The sequence below is a fragment of the Schistocerca cancellata genome, chromosome 7, assembly GCF_023864275.1.
Source record: "Schistocerca cancellata isolate TAMUIC-IGC-003103 chromosome 7, iqSchCanc2.1, whole genome shotgun sequence".
Taxonomy (NCBI): Eukaryota; Metazoa; Arthropoda; class Insecta; order Orthoptera; family Acrididae; genus Schistocerca; species Schistocerca cancellata.
The window spans coordinates 225,900,589-225,916,570 of record NC_064632.1 but is presented as its reverse complement, the minus strand read 5'-3'; the positions used below and the strand labels follow the sequence as shown (position 1 = coordinate 225,916,570).

Genomic DNA, 15,982 nt, shown 5'->3' with positions numbered 1-15,982 from the left:
ATTGACAGCCTTGAGAATTGTACTATTTATCGAGTAATCGAATTCCACCGGATTTCTTTTGGAACTCATGTTGATCACCTCACACTTTTCGTTATTTAGCGTCAACTGCCACCTGCCACACCATACAGCAATCTTTTCTAAATCGCTTTGCAACTGATACTGGTCTTCGGATGACCTTACTAGACGGTAAATTACAGCATCATCTGCGAACAACCTAAGAGAACTGCTCAGATTGTCACCCAGGTCATTTATATAGAGCAGGAACAGCAGAGGTCCCAGGACGCTTCCCTGGGGAACACCTGATCTCACTTCAGTTTTACTCGATGATTTGCCGTCTATTACTACGAACTGCGACCTTCCTGGCAGGAAATCACGAATCCAGTCGCACAACTGAGACGATACCCCATAGGCCCGCAGCTTGATTAGAAGTCGCTTGTGAGGAACAGTGTCAAAAGCTTTCCGAAAATCTAGAAATACGGAATCAACTTGAGATTCCCTGTCGATAGCGGCCATTACTTCGTGCGAATAAAGAACTAGCTGCGTTGCACAAGAACGATGTTTTATGAAAGCATGCTGATTACGTATCAATAGATCGTTCCCTTCGAGGTGATTCATAATGTTTGAATACAATATTTGCTGCAAAACCCCACTGCAAACCGACGTCAATGATATAGGTCTGTAGTTCGATTGATTACTCCTACTACCCTTCTTAAACACTGGTGCGACCTGCGCAATTGTCCAATCCGTAGGTACAGATCTATCGGTGGGCGAGCGGTTGTATATGATTGCTAAGTAGGGAGCTATTGTATCAGCGTAATCTGAAAGGAACCTAATCGGTATACAATCTGGACCTGAAGACTTGCCAGTATCAAGCGATTTGAGTTGCTTCGCAATCCCTAAGGTATCTACTTCTAAGAAACTGATGCTAGCAGCTGTTCGTGTTTCAAATTCTGGAATATTCCATTCGTCTTCCCTGGTGAAGGAATTTCGGAAAACTGCGTTCAATAACTCCGCTTTAGCGGCACAATCGTCGGTAACAGTACCATCGGCACTGCGCAGCGAAGGTATTGACTGCGTCTTGCCGCTTGTGTACTTTACATACGACCAGAATTTCTTCGGATTTTGTACCAAATTTCGAGACAATGTTTCGTTGCAGACCTATTAAAGGCATCTCGCATTGAAGTCCGTGCCAAATTTCGCACGTCTGTAAATTTTAGCCAATCTTCGGGATTTCGCGTTCTTCTGAATTTCGCATGCTTTTTCCGCTGCCTCTGCAACAGCGTTCGGGCCTGTTTTGTGTACCATGGGGGATCAGTTCCATCTCTTACCAATTTATGAGGTATGAAACTCTCAATTGCTGTTGCTGCTATATCTTTGAATTTGAGCCACATATCGTCTACATTTGCATAGTCAGTTCGTAAGAAATGGAGATTGTCTCTTAGGAAGGCTTCTAGTGACACTTTATGTGCTTTTTAAAATAAAATTATTTTGCGTTAGCTTCTGGTGGATTTGGAAGAAACGGTATTGATCCTAGCTACAACGACCTTGTGATCACTAATCCCTGTATCAGTCATGATGCTCTCTATTAGCTCTGGATTGTTTGTGGCTAAGAGGTCAAGTGTGTTTTCGAAACCATTTACAATTCGCGTGGCTTCGTGGACTAACTGCTCGAAATAATTTTCGGAGAAAGCATTTAGGACAATCTCGGAAGATGTTTTCTGCCAACCACTGGTTTTGAACAAGTATTTTTGCCAATATATCGAGGGAAGGTTGAAGTCCCTACCAACAATAACCATATGAGTGGGGTATTTATTTGTTACGAGACTCAAATTTTGTCTGAACTGTTCAGCAACTATATCATCGGAGTCTGGGGGTCGGTAGAAGGAGCCAATTATTAACTTAGTTCGGCTGTTAAGTATAACCTCCACCCATACCAATTCGCACGGAGTATCTACTTCGACTTCACTACAAGATAAACCACTACTGACAGACACAAACACTCCACCACCAATTCTGCCTAATCTATCTTTCTGAACGCCGTCTGAGACTTCGTAGAAATTTCTGCAGAACTTATTTCAGGCTTTAACCAGCTTTCTGTACCTATAACCATTTCAGTAAGTTCTGGTAAGAACTGTTCACAGTAACACTCTCTCTACCCCACCTTCCTATTCATAACGAATCCTACTCCCGTTATACCATTTTCTGGTGTTGATGATATTACTCTATACTCATCTGACCAAAAATCCCTATCTTTCCATTTCACTTCAGTGACCCCTACTGTATCTAGATCGAGCCTTTGGATTTTCCTTTTCCGATTTTCTGGATTCCCTACCACGTTGAAGCTTCTGACGATCCACGACCCGACTCGTAGAACTTTATCCTTCCGCTGATTATTCAATCTTTTTCTCATATGGTAATTTCCCCCGTGTCAGTCCGCCCCCCCCCCCCTCCCACGAGATCCGAATGGGGGACTATTCCGCAGTCTTTTGCCAATGGAGAGAGCATCATGACACTTTTCCAGTTACAGGCCACATATCTTGTTACATGTCTTTAATGCAGTGGTTTCGATCGCCTTTTGCATCCTCATACTGTTGATCATTGCTGATTCTTCCGCCTTTTAGAGGCAGTTTCCCACCCCAAGGGCGAGAGAGTGCTTTGAACCTCTGTCCCTCCTTGACAAGGCCTTTTTTAATTGAGGGTGACTTCTTATGCCGGAAGTATTCGGCCGCCATTGCTGACGATTTTTATTCAAAATTTTAGCAGTGGCATGGTTGGAACCCGGAACCGAGGAAGTTTCGATTACTAGTCAAAGACCCTACTCGTAGAGCACGGGTGACTATCAAATGATTGCTCTAGATAGAGTACCGAGCGAGTGGTTAACACACTGGACTCGCATTCTGGAGGACGACGGTTCACTGTGTTAAAATGATAGGGCATTTGCTTAAACATCGGTTCAAATGGTTCAAATGGCTCTGAGCACTATGGGACTTAACTGTTGTGGTCATCAGTCCCCTAGAACTTAGAACTACTTAAACCTAACTAACCTAAGGACATCACACACATCCATGCCCTAGGCAGGATTCGAACCTGCGACCGTAGCATTAAACATCGGTAAATAACTTCAACTGTACTATAGAGAGCTGCAGCGGGAGACAGAAATTAGAATATATTCAACAAATTGTAGAGGACGTTGGATGTAAGTGCTACTCAGATATGAAGAGATTGGCACATAAGAGGAAATCATTGTGGGGGGCGGGGAGGGGGAAGGGGCTTGTCTGAAGTCATGAGAAGGTAGTCAGTCTTCTTATGAAAATTTAATTGTGACTTGACTATCGTCAGTACTGGAAATACTTGTATGAACAACGATTTGCGAGCCTTTGATGATAATAATAATAACGTTAAGTTTGGCATTTTGATTGAGTTATGTAATCCTACTGTCGCGAATAGGAAAAGTAAATCTTGATTTTTTTTTTCTGCGAAGAGTCGGAAATTAAAGTGTGTGTAGTGCTAGCGACCACACGTCAGTCAGACGGGAGTAAAACAATTTATTTGAAAAAAATCATGACCGAAACATCTACCGGCGTAAGATTTATTCCCCTAAGGGTCACTGCGTGTACTACAACTTACTAGACTGCCAGTTACCTCACCTTCAGTGGGGCATGCGGTTTGAAGGGTTCAAAATTTAGTCATTATCTTTACTGTTATGTGATAGCGTTTCTTTGACACTTCTCAGTGTCGGTAACATTAACTGTGATGCTGTTGTTGTCCAGAAACAAATGAAATTAGTATTTCCTCCTTCATTTCTGGACTAGATTTAAGAAAGCGCAGTAATACTTACCAGCTTAAGGAAGCCTGACCTTTGCAGAAAGTTTGTACCAGCCTTCCGATGCAGCTGCTTCGGAAATCAAGTGACACGAACGCAAGTGCGAGTGAACTCTGGCGCGACCAGGTGCGCTAACAGGTAATTAACGCACGCGAGCACGCATACCCATACCGCGGCATGCAGCTGCTAATTGGCGACGCTCTTCCGCCGGCGGCTGAGAGGCTGGCGCCCAGAGTCCCGTGTGACTTTTTCATGCGGCGCTGCCGTTAGACTGGTTTCGTCTTTCCCTCGGGAATACGCTCCTTGCGGATCCTGGCGCTTTTCTCCTGCAGAATGCGTGACTAATTTACTCTTGATTGTATTGGGTGGCGCAGGGGAACAGGTGAAATCCCGAATTACAAATGTCATTCCAAACACTTATTTTGTCAGCTACCGTGACTACAGCACAGTTACAAACGAATAAAACGTCAGACTGTCATGGAATCCCATTTCGGTATTACGCAGATTACTCTGTTGCGTTGGCCTCTTTGGTAGCTCGCATTTATTGTGAACCGCTCGCAAGCGGAAAAAAAAACAGGCGACTGAAAAAAAGCGTTGTTACCCCCGTAGATAAGAGGGAATATGCGCAAATTGAGTATATTCTAAGCTCGAATATAATGAGTTTCCTAGAGAGAGAAAAAGCTTCTATTCGTAAATCAGCATGGATTTACAAAGCAGCTCGCCGTTTTCGTACGCGGTATCCTGCTAACAGGCCAACAGATAGACTCTATAGGTTGCCTCGCCATTACCACACCAAAAGGGCTACACAGTTTTTGGCACAACAGGAGAACTGTAATAACTAAATCATGATTGTCCAATGGACATACCAGCGTCTCACTCTTCTTCGGACGTTGAGGCCAGGAAAACTATCATTTCAAAAACATTGGTAGACCAGGTATGCATAATACCTTCAGATTTTGATAGCATAGTCAGTCATCACCAGCCACTATCTATTGGGGAGGGGCGGGGGGCATTCCATAATGCTCTACAAGTTAAGCTGAATCAGCAGGCTGCCACAGCCAGACACTGTCTTTGGTAACTGTTGCCTGCTGCTGCCTGCTCTAAATCTGGAATCTCCTGACTTGGTACCTTCTGACCAGCATGCCTGATTCTGACCAGTTTCCAGTCAGTAGTGGTCACTTACCTAGATGGACTGGGGTTTGAGCCCGGATCATCTAGCTGCCCAGCTGTCACTATCTGAATGGGCATACAATGTAGCTGGTCGCCATCGCCTGTGCAGGCACACATCAAAGATGTGAGTTGCCATCATCCACACCGAGTGCGGCAGTTTGATTGCATTTGTCGCAGTGTGCTCTGCACTGCATCACTGATCCAGTTGCTATAGGTACTGTGTGCCGACCATTGCATTCAGGAGAGCATTCGAAGGTCTCTCTTGTTCTCCACGTGCACGGAGATCTGTCGGACAGGGTGTGGAGCAATCTGAGACTCTTGGCGGTTTGGTGCAATGAATGGCACCTTGCTGTAATTGATGATAAGTAAACTAATGCGAATGAGAATGAGAAATTTTCCTGTTATGTGCGACTGTAGCATCCATAGTATGCTGCCTGATTGATAAGTGAGTCACGTCGATTAAATATCTAGGCGTAGTGAGCGAAACAACGGGAATTGTAACGAGCACAGAATCGCACTTATGGGGTAGTCGAGTGTCCAGGTGCTGTTTATTGGCAGAGATCTGGTGAAGTGTAGTGCACTACTGACGAGACTGCGTACAGAAAGCTTGTCCTACTGATTCTGTAGCACTGCCACCAGGTTGGATTAAAAAAATCAAACAATTATCATTCCCGTAAAAGTATATACTAGTCGAAAGCAGCGTCATAAGATATTCTTTTATTCACAACACGTAACAAGCCATTGTCTGACGATGCAGTAACCCTGTATAATTCCAAATGTAAAGAAAATAAAGGGTCAAGCTCGCTAATAGTAATTTGTTCTACAAAAATCTAGTACTCCGCACGTATACTTTTTTCAATACAGCATGTTGTGTTCACTGAAACAAATTTAGCTCCCAACATCCAAGCGAACGTAGAACCACAGAATATTCGTTGTTGTACAAGGTATCTGTCTATGCACCGTACATGATCACCGAGCGCAACTTTAAAACAATTTATTTGGGCTACACAATATGAAACATGTAATAAACATTTACCAAAATAATAAAAAGTTTCCGTTCGAAGGCCGTACTGTCCAGAATCGGTATACTAATCATGCAAAATCGTCGTGACTATTGATAATCATGCAAAATCGTCGTGCCTATTGAGGCCATCATCCCTCCGACGCACCAGGCTGGAGATTCCCGCTCGGCAAAACACCGTGTCTTGCTGCGTAAGGCCAAAATTGCCTGCTGCACATTCTCGTCCGACAGCAATCGTGGACCCTTCAAGGCGTTTCTTAAGGGACCGAAGGCGTGATAATCCCATGGGAGAGATCAGGACTATACGGCGGGTGCTCGAGTGTCCTTCCGCTTGAGTTGCGTACCTTCCGCAGTACATTTGCGATATGGGGACGTGCGTTATCATGAAGCAGCAGCATCCCTTGTCGCAGTGTTCTCGAATGTTTCGCCTTCGTTACTGCCCCATACACATTCTTTATTCTTGGACGGATGCCTGGCGTTGTTTGTCCTTCGGCAGGCAAGGAAACAACAGCAGCACTTTGGTCCTGTTCGGACGCATTTTGTAATAACAACGCCGTACTTCACGTTTACGCATATACAGCACGCGCATCGGTGAGACACTAATGTCACATTAATCCCTTGCCCGCATAGAAGTCGTGCTATGCTGTGTATACGGTGCAGCAACACATCAAACGGAATCTTTTTGATCGCACCCTTATACACTCCTGGAAATTGAAATAAGAACACCGTGAATTCATTGTCCCAGGAAGGGGAAACTTTATTGACACATACCTGGGGTCAGATACATCACATGATCACACTGACAGAACCACAGGCACATAGACACAGGCAACAGAGCATGCACAATGTCGGCACTAGTACAGTGTATATCCACCTTTCGCAGCAATGCAGGCTGCTATTCTCCCATGGAGACGATCGTAGAGATGCTGGATGTAGTCCTGTGGAACGGCTTGCCATGCCATTTCCACCTGGCGCCTCAGTTGGACCAGCGTTCGTGCTGGACGTGCAGACCGCGTGAGACGACGCTTCATCCAGTCCCAAACATGCTCAATGGGGGACAGATCCGGAGATCTTGCTGGCCAGGGTAGTTGACTTACACCTTCTAGAGCACGTTGGGTGGCACGGGATACATACGGACGTGCATTGTCCTGTTGGAACAGCAACATGATGCCGGGTGTTGGCCCTGTGTGCCTCGGTCGTATGCAGTCCTGATTGTGGCGCTCACCTGCACGGCGCCAAACACGCATACGACCATCATTGGCACCAAGGCAGAAGCGACTCTCATCGCTGAAGACGACACGTCTCCATTCGTCCCTCCATTCACGCCTGTCGCGACACCACTGGAGGCGGGCTGCACGATGTTGGGGCGTGAGCGGAAGACGGCCTAACGGTGTGCGGGACCGTAGCCCAGCTTCATGGAGACGGTTGCGAATGGTCCTCGCCGATACCCCAGGAGCAACAGTGTCCCTAATTTGCTGGGAAGTGGCGGTGCAGTCCCCTACTGCACTGCGTAGGATCCTACGGTCTTGGCGTGCATCCGTGCGTCGCTGCGGTCCGGTCCCAGGTCGACGGGCACGTACACCTTCCGCCGACCACTGGCGACAACATCGATGTACTGTGGAGACCTCACGCCCCACGTGTTGAGCAATTCGGCGGTACGTCCACCCGGCCTCCCGCATGCCCACTATACGCCCTCGCTCAAAGTCCGTCAACTGCACATACGGTTCACGTCCACGCTGTCGCGGCATGCTACCAGTGTTAAAGACTGCGATGGAGCTCCGTATGCCACGGCAAACTGGCTGACACTGACGGCGGCGGTGCACAAATGCTGCGCAGCTAGCGCCATTCGACGGCCAACACCGCGGTTTCTGGTGTGTCCGCTGTGCCGTGCGTGTGATCATCGCTTGTACAGCCCTCTCGCAGTGTCCGGAGCAAGTATGGTGGGTCTGACACACCGGTGTCAATGTGTTCTTTTTTCCATTTCCAGGAGTGTATATTACGTATACAGGGTGTTACAAAAAGGTACGGCCAAACTTTCAGGAAACATTCCTCACACACAAATAAAGAAAAGATGTTATGTGGACATGTGTCCGGAAACGCTTAATTTCCATGTTAGAGCTCATTTTAGTTTGTTCTTCCACCTACGCTCAATGGAGCACGTTATCATGATTTCATACGGGATACTCTACCTATGCTCCTAGAACATGTGCCTTTACAAGTACGAAACATGTGGTTCATGCACGATGGAGCTCCTGCACATTTCAGTCGAAGTGTTCGTACGCTTCTCAACAACAGATTCGGTGACCGATGGATTGGTAGAGGCGGACCAATTCCGTGGCCTCCACGCTCTCCTGACCTCAACCCTCTTGACTTTCATTTATGGGGGCATTTGAAGGCTCTTGTCTGCGCAACCCCGGTACCGAATGTAGAGACTCTTCGTGATCGTATTGTGGACGGCTGTGATACAATACGCCATTCTCCAGGGCTGCATCAGCGCATCAGGGATTCCATGCGACGGAGGATGGATGCATGTATCCTCGCTAACGGAGGACATTTCGAACATTTCCTGTAACAAAGTGTTTGAAGTCACGCTGGTACATTCTGTTGCTGTGTGTTTCCATTCCATGATTAATGTGATTTGAAGAGGAGTAATAAAATGAGCTCTAACATGGAAAGTAAGCGTTTCCGGACACATGTCCACATAACATATTTTCGTTCTTTGTGTGTGAGGAATGTTTCCTGAAACTTTGGCCGTACCTTTTTGTGACACCCTGTAAATGTATACAGTATTCAACTTGGAGCATTGATACGTGCGTGTTACTGGAGTTCAAGTCCTGTCTTTAACTAACGTGATACATTGAAATATAACTGTGAATTTGTAGCTATGTTTGGACTGCTGTCCATGAGAGTTGTTAGGTTTAGTCGGCGGATCTGGTTTTCAGTAGCCACTCGGCGCGTAACTGTCTACCGTACACTCTTAAATAACGGCTTGCAACTGACAGTCAGTGTCGGCTGTACTGTAGAATGGAACTGTAGCATGAAAGAACTGATGAAACGCAACTGAACTCGCAACTGTGGAACTGCAGGAACTGGCAGAGTGTGGTCACGCCTCTTCATTTATCCGCGACTGGTGGCATAATCTTGCATCTGCGATCACGTTGAGGAAAGTAGAAACTGGTATCAGGTCTCAGCGTCCCCTGTGGCGGCTGACGGAACTAGCGGCGCAGGCATGTGACTAAAGCCCGAAATTTCGTGCACTATCAAGTCGTGTCAGAGATTCATGCAACATCATAGGATTAAACATCCGCAATGAGGCAGCAAACGAATAAAAAATGTGAGGTATCAAATTCAGTTCAATATTTATTTCTATTTTCTTCTAAAACAGTACAGAACAGGAGTTTCTCCAAATTTTCTTCAACGACACTTACCCTTTTATCATACACAGTATTTTTGTACATAAAAATGACTATTCTACGTCGTAAGAAGTGACAGGTGCATAATTAAATGAAGAAATTTCGGAAAAAGTCAGATCAACTTGAAAATCTTCTATATTTTCGCAATAAAATATTTTTTACCATTTTCACACACTTAAATTCGGTATCTGATCCTATAACTTCGTTCACCTTATCTTTTGCTGCAACGCCCAGTTCTCCATTTTTTAACCTCTTCAATAAATGTGATAGATTTCGCCAGTAACCGGTGGCTTCCAACTTCGTCATTGCTGCAGAAAAATGCACAATACTTGATACGTCAAGTCTTGCTTCAAATCTGTTTTCTTGAATGAAACCGTACGCATCTTCAGTGCAAGCTATTTAAGAGGCTTTGAACGTGTCGACGACCAAAAGTCTGAGGAAAAAAAAAAAAAACAGCAACAGCAAGTAGCGGCCAATAAGTTAAGGCTTCTCTATAGATGAAGCAAACACATGGCGCCTTCAACAAATTTGCTATTATTTACAGTCTGTTACCGACTTAACTTTATCAGAATTGTTGTTGTTGTTGTGGTCTTCAGTCCTGAGACTGGTTTGATGCAGCTCTCCATCTACTCTATCCTGTGCAAGCTTCTTCATCTCCCAGTACCTACTGCAACCTACATCCTTCTGAATCTGCTTAGTGTATTCATCTCTTGGTCTCCCTCTACGATTTTTACCCTCCACGCTGCCCTCCAATGCTAAATTTGTGATCCCTCGATGCCTCAGAACATGTCCTACCAACCGATCCCTTCTTCTAGTCAAGTTGTGCCACAATTATCAGAATTATCACAGTAAAAGATGACAGCATTTATCCAGGTTAGCAAAGGCTGTAGTGGTAAGTCTTAATCTGGCAGTATACGCCTAAATGCGGAAACACAGAAAGGTACTTTCTTTTTGTGTTTGGTGCGTCTATTTATCTCGTTTGTAGAGGATATCATCATATTCACAATGTCATATTTTAGAGATACTGTTTCATCTGCAAGACTAAACAAGAACGTGTTTTAGGTTAGCATAAAATATTTTAATTGCTTTCCCGGGCTTCACCATGTACGGGTCAGTATCTCTTAACAACAATAACAACCATTTTTAATTTAAATTTATTGACACTTCTACCGACGTTTCTTGGGCCGAACTAAGACACGAGCTCACTGTGAAGTTTACAGGCTAACAAGATTGGAGAAATTACTCATGTTCTATTCTTTTGGCGAAACTGATAAGAAAAACAGTCAGTAAAACGTGTTATCTTGCTAGTTAGTGCAGTATATGCACTAAGCCTGAAAAATAATATGCACTATAAATTCATGCAGTTATAGCGATAAAGTCTTAGATGTATGCATTCACTCCACAAATGCCCAAAACAACTAAACTTGCATGCAGCATGCATTAGCTTGACAATTCCGGGTTCTAGATATAACACACTGAACGTTTTGTGGTGGAAGCAGAAATTGGTTGCAGATTTGAGCGCTACCTTGGCGACGGCCGGTCGGAACTAGGTGCGGCACAAAGGCGTCAAGTGTGCTTGGTGGTGATGTGTGTCATATGCGGGTACACAGCGTAGCACCGGGCTGTTTTAAAACAGATCCGAACGATAACGCGAACATACTGATACATGCAACTGAACCCATTGATAGAATTGACATTACTTCCAAAAAATCGACTAGTGATAGATTAAAATTGTGTGCCGTAACGAGAGTTGCATCCCAACTTTTATGTACGTGGGCAGTGCTTGCCCTTTGTGAGGTAACGGGCGTTGGCGTGGCCGCACGGGTCGCTCGTCAAAGCCGGGACCCGGCAGCAAACACCTAGTGCCAAACGTTAGCCGGACGAGAGGGGTAGCCCCAGCGTATGGTCCAGCCGCGTGGCTAGGAATTCCGCTGTGACGAGGACGGTGCTTTGTGTCGATGAAGGAGATGTCGATGCCGGGAGTTCCAAAGATGGCGGACTTTGTGAAACCATCATGGCAGACATTTCACAGTTCGTATAGAAATTAATGGTAGCCAGATGAATCATGATACCTCAAAGAGAAACATGTACATTACTATTATTTGCACGACAATTCTGATGGTGTAATCAGGTTTTTCAATATCTTTATTAGTTTAAAGTTTAGTATCTGACTGTAAAGTAGACACGTAACACCCAGCAACGAATTTCCAGCCGGCTGCGGTGGCCGTGCGGTTCTAGGCGCTCCATTCCGGAACCGCGCGATTGCTACGGTCGCAGGTTCGAATCCTGCCTCGGGCATGGATGTGTGTGATGTCCTTAGGTTAGTTAGGTTTAATTAGTTCTAAGTTCTAGGGTACTGATACCCACAGCAGTTGAGTCCCATAGTGCTCAGAGCCATTTGAACCATTTTTTGAACGAATTTCCAAAATATGAACGCTTCATCCGATTTGGTCGATCGCTGTGTGTTTAGAAAGCTATTAGTGTAAACCTAAATTAGTATGAATTACAGGCATGTAACTTGAATAGTACAAGAGTTATTGGAGGTCAAGTTATTGGAGGTCAATGTGGCCGATTACTATCGATCGCGTCAGGCCATAAGTGCTCCACAGTTACACGAAAAAACGGTAGCAGCATGCTTATAAATATATTTATTCATCTATGCCTTTGTTTATATCCGATAGATATATTATTTTGAAGAAACTGGTTAGATATTTACTTTATTTTAGAAAGCACAGAGACATTAGGCTACTGGCCTAACTTTTGTTCTATTCCTGTGATATATGTTTATTTAATTTGTTCATGTATCTAATAATGCGTGTTGGAGCGTGTTTATGGTCCAGCCGTAGGATTATTTATTTAATTTCAAGTATTTACATGTAAAGCCAGTATTTAATGTGCTTAAATATGTTTGTGAGTGTATGTTCGCTTGGAGAGATGGAGGGAGCGCTCTAGCCAGTCACAACGCTCGTTAATTGTGAGACTGTATGGAAGTGGGGAGGAGGATCGTTTTGAGGGTACGGTACTGGACACGGAAGGGGCTGGACGCGACGGCGCGACGGACGCACAGTCGCGAGAGGGACTTGGAGAGTGTGGAGCGGTTTACGCGTGGTCGCGGCAGATAGAAATATTTCGTAGTGCTGACTTGTGCACTCGTGAGATTTCCGTGGCTTCTACAGTGAAAACGTAGTGTGCGCTTAGAAGCGAATATCTCGCGAGCTTTGTTGTTGTTCATAACTAATGACTTGCAGTAGGAATCTATTGTCTCCCTGGTATTCAACTTATCTTTTATTTAATTTCTGGACCATCTACACCAGTAAGTGTTTTGCAGAAATATTCCGCATTCTTAAAAGTACTTCTACTATCGTATTCATCATTTAAAGTCGTTAAGATAGTACCTGCAGATTTAATTTAATTGCAATCTTTTATTTATAAATTTATATGTTACATTCATAATTCGCAATAGCCGAGTGATAGAAACCTTCGACCATTCGATTCATGTGTAGACTCAGCAGTATTTAGCTGTAATGCGGCAACTACGTATCGCAGCCCCTATGCAACGAAACCAGCCAAAACTTCTGATATTGCAACGTTGAGTCTGAGGGTACGTAGTTGAGGGCCACACCAACGTCACCTCATTTCATTATTATTAGAGCCCGCACCTTGCTCCCGACCTCTCTAATCATGCCGTATGGCTTCAGTTTACCAGTACAATTACTTTGAGAGAATGGGTCAAGCTGTTCACCCAAGGCATAGCTCCTACTAGGTTCGCGCCTCGATCTTTCATAAAACTGTAATCTGTAAAGAAGTTTAACCATAGAAACAATTAGTCGCAGAGAGAGAGACAAATTCTGGAAACGGAGACGAAGGCGCCCGTCGATTACTCAATGGACGTAGTTTCCAGTTTCTCCGTTCTGAAACAACCTGTTTTTTTTTACATGTCAGTCATGTAACTTCCTTGCGAAGAATGTTTCGAGCATAGCGAAGTAGCTAACCTATATTATAGGTATTGAACATCCTGCTCAGGTTTTTTATTTCATTTTTTAACGGCCTTGTGCCAAACAACATCACACACTATGTGCAATACAATAACCTTGGTGCTGTGTACTGGACGTTAAGGAAGCTTTTAGAGACTCTACTTTGACTGGTAAAAGACATTCTGTTTGTTGAAGTACTCGGTAAGGTATAAGTGCTCTCCGTACGAATCAACACATTAACCGCACTGGCGTCCATCCTCAGCCGTTGTCAACACACTTTTACAAACTTCCCTACAAATGTATGATGACTTCACCGTCTATAACATGAAAGTGAAGGGGATTCAGGTGTAATTCGAGCAGTATTTAGCATCCTTCATCGCCCCAAACGTCTGAGCGACATACACCACACTGTTGCAGTAGTGCGAACAACCATTACTGTTCATTGCAAAGACACGAGGCATGAAACCACCTGCCTACAAGACCTCTTTCTGCTACTGATACTCAGGCATGGATGTGTGTGATGTCCTTAGGTTAATTAGGTTTAAGTAGTTCTAAGTTCTAGGGGACTGATGACCTCAGAAGTTAAGTCCCATAGTGCTCAGAGCCATTTGATTTGCTACTGATATTGCGTATATCTTCGAGAAAGGTCTTTCGCTAAATTATGGCTCAGTGGAAGTTAAATTTTTTCTTGAGATACGATGAAGAGTTACTCTGCCGTACAACAGGCTTTCTCGTTTAAGTTAAACGTATCCGGTAGTTTCAAGCCGGGACATGATGATGGCCAGTCAAACACATTCACTCAAATTTCTTCGAACAACGATGTCATGGTCCTTGACTTTATAAAGTATCATGGCCCTACTGATACAAAAAACTTTCAGTTCCTAACTGATACATCACTGTGGTAAGCTCTTTGATGCTGAAAATGTTTTTCATAAACATCTGTCTTCAGATTGCTATTGTACATAACTATTATTGCAGACCAAAACTTAAAAATAACTTAGGTCAGCACGTCTCCATTGATTTCATTATCGACTCTACACAATTACTTGAATATTGTTCGCTAGGGATTCCGTCATCCGGGTGCCGAATTACGTACCGTGACTTACCACTCTACAATCTATTCCAAACCATTAGGGCTAAAATTATATAGATGGCGAGAAATCCAAACTGAATATTTTGAATAACGAGTTAGTTGTCGCAAATTAGTGTTACTGGTGGTATAAAGTCTTGAATGAGCGACGCGTGTGAAGCACGTTTTGAAAACTGCTTATTTTTCATACCAAACAACAGCCTGCCGCATCGAAGTTTGTGGGGCTCCATTGACAAGCAATTCAGAATCGTCTGTGTCGCGTTCGCCTTGGATTTGATAACTGTTTACAGTTCATCACTGTCTCTCGAAAACTGAGGCTGTGTCGTTACAACAACTTGCAGAAATGTGCACTGCCCGGTAAAAAAGCTGAAGCACGTAGAAGACATGATCGAATGTCATTGTAGCTTCGTACACATACACATAATCGAGGAGTATGTAAATGACTTAAGTTCCAATTTTCTGTAACCGGTAGAAAGGCCACCAGACTGTATTAGTCTAAATGGTTCAAATGGCTCTGAGCACTATGGGACTTAACATCTATGGTCATCAGTCCCCTAGACCTTAGAACTACTTAAACCTAACTAACCTAAGGACAGCACACAACACCCAGCCATCACGAGGCAGAGAAAATCCCTGACCCCGCCGGGAATCGAACCCGGGAACCCGGGCGTGGGAAGCGAGAACGCTACCGCACGACCACGAGATGCGGGCACTGTATTAGTCTGTTCGTGTTCAGTATTATTACCGGGTCTGGTATGTTGTAAAGGCCGTGAACAGTTTCAGATGCTGAGTGATCACTGTGAAGCACATGGAGATGACGCTTACGCGTGTGAGACAGAGTTATCAGCACCTGACGGAGTTTGAAAGGCATCTCGTTGTGTCTCCATGTGGCCGGATGGTCGAATAGTGCAATATCCGGATTTGTGGAGCATTGGGCGTGACTGTGAGGGATGTTGCAATGCATTGGAAGGTGAGGTTGGGAGTACTCGTCATGGTTCCGATGGACCGTATCTGACCACCGCAAAGGAGGATCGTCGTATAGCGCACCAACCGCGTTGTGAACCCACCTGCGCCTGCCATCCGAGAACTACTAATGTACCCCCTGCAACATCCTGTGTCATTCCACACCATTTGTCCGAGAATAGCAGCGGGCGAACCATGGGATTACCGTCCCATGCGTAAGCTGCCGCTAACACAACAGGACAAGCGTTTGTAGTGGTGCTGTGACCGGCTAGCGTGGGCTACTGGTGAATGGCGTCGCATTGTGTTCAGCGATGAATCGTGGTTCTACACTACCTTGAATGTGACCATCAGTCGGCGAGTATTTCGGCGACCTGAGGAGAGGGCCGATATTCTTCCAGTGGTTTTGGGAGGCACAGCCGTGTTACGCCTGGCGTAATTGTCTGTGTGGGTGGGGGGTGTCACTTCGGTATGACTTCAGGCCACGACTGGTAGTGATTGAGAGAACTGTGACGGTACAATAGTACGTCA

At 44.8% G+C, this 15,982-nt stretch overlaps 1 protein-coding gene across 1 annotated transcript in view; it reads left to right on the top strand.

Moving 5' to 3' along the window:
- The window catches only part of LOC126091895 (RNA-binding protein fusilli-like), a 1,039,987-nt gene that overhangs the window by 272,342 nt on the left and 751,663 nt on the right, over positions 1–15,982 (top strand). The gene's annotated exons all lie outside the window — the stretch shown is intronic.